The sequence below is a fragment of the Silene latifolia genome, chromosome 6 (genome assembly GCF_048544455.1).
Source record: "Silene latifolia isolate original U9 population chromosome 6, ASM4854445v1, whole genome shotgun sequence".
Taxonomy (NCBI): domain Eukaryota; kingdom Viridiplantae; phylum Streptophyta; class Magnoliopsida; order Caryophyllales; family Caryophyllaceae; genus Silene; species Silene latifolia.
This window is the reverse complement of record NC_133531.1, coordinates 62087294-62088328: the sequence shown is the minus strand read 5'-3', so window position 1 is coordinate 62088328 and position 1035 is coordinate 62087294. Positions and strand designations below refer to the sequence as shown.

General features: G+C 39.7%; 1 non-coding gene across 1 annotated transcript; it reads right to left on the bottom strand.

The window, feature by feature from the left end:
- Positions 1–281: 281 nt before the first annotated feature.
- On the bottom strand, positions 282–388 carry LOC141589120 (small nucleolar RNA R71). The gene has a single exon (XR_012520072.1). It is a non-coding gene; the product is annotated as a small nucleolar RNA R71 (small nucleolar RNA).
- Positions 389–1035: the final 647 nt, after the last annotated feature.

Here is a 1035-nt window from a genome sequence, read left to right as displayed (position 1 = left end):
CCAAATCCGCCTTTATCCAATTAGTCGAAATGAGCCAATTTGGGGGGATGCCTAGTGAAGACCCTCATTCTCATATGGAAACCTTTTGTGACTATTGTGATGCGATTTCTCAAACCGGTGTAACTCAAGACCAAATTTGATGGGTCTTATTTCCTTTTTCTCTAATTGGCACCGCGAAACAATGGTTGAAGGGCCTTGATAAAGCCACTCTCGGAATTGATTCTTGGAAGAAGTTGCCTCTAGCTTTCTACAAAAAATTCTACCCACCGGAAAAGACTAACATGCTAAGAGCTCAAATTACGGGTTTTAAGCAAAGGGATGAAGAATCTTTGTATGAAGCTTGGGAGCGGTTCAAGGGAATTTGTCGCGCATGTCCTCACCATGGACTTAGCGAATGGTTCTTGGTACAACAATTTTGGAACGGTTTATATAAAGATTCAAGGAACATTCTCAACATGGGATCAAATGGAATGTTCATCGAAGTTGATGACAATCAAACATGGAACAAAATTGAGGAAATGACGGTCCATAACTCACAATATAGTAGACCTCGCAAGGCTACTAGAGGACGAAAGCATGAAGTGTACTCCGTTACTCAATTGGGTGCTCAACTTAGTGCTCACATTGACATAATCAATTTGAAGTTTGAAAAAGCTATGGCTAGACTTGAAGAAGTCTCAAAATCACCAAAGCATCATGTTAATGCCATGACGGCATCTTCATCAATCCCAAGTGGGATATGTGAGAATTGTGGAACTTTGGGACATGACCAAAGTGAATGTAGGGGAACAAATGAACAAGTGAATGCTTTCCAAGCATACAAGAGTGGTACCCCTTATTCCAACTATTACAATGAAAACACCAAATTCCATCCAAATCTCTCATACAAAAGCCAAAATGTTCAAAACCCTCAAACAACATACACCCCACCTCCCATGAGAAACCAAAATAAAAGACCCTTTTACAATCAAAACCAAGGTTACCAAAATTAAAATCCATACAATCACCAAAATGACCAAGGTTTTGATGTCCAAA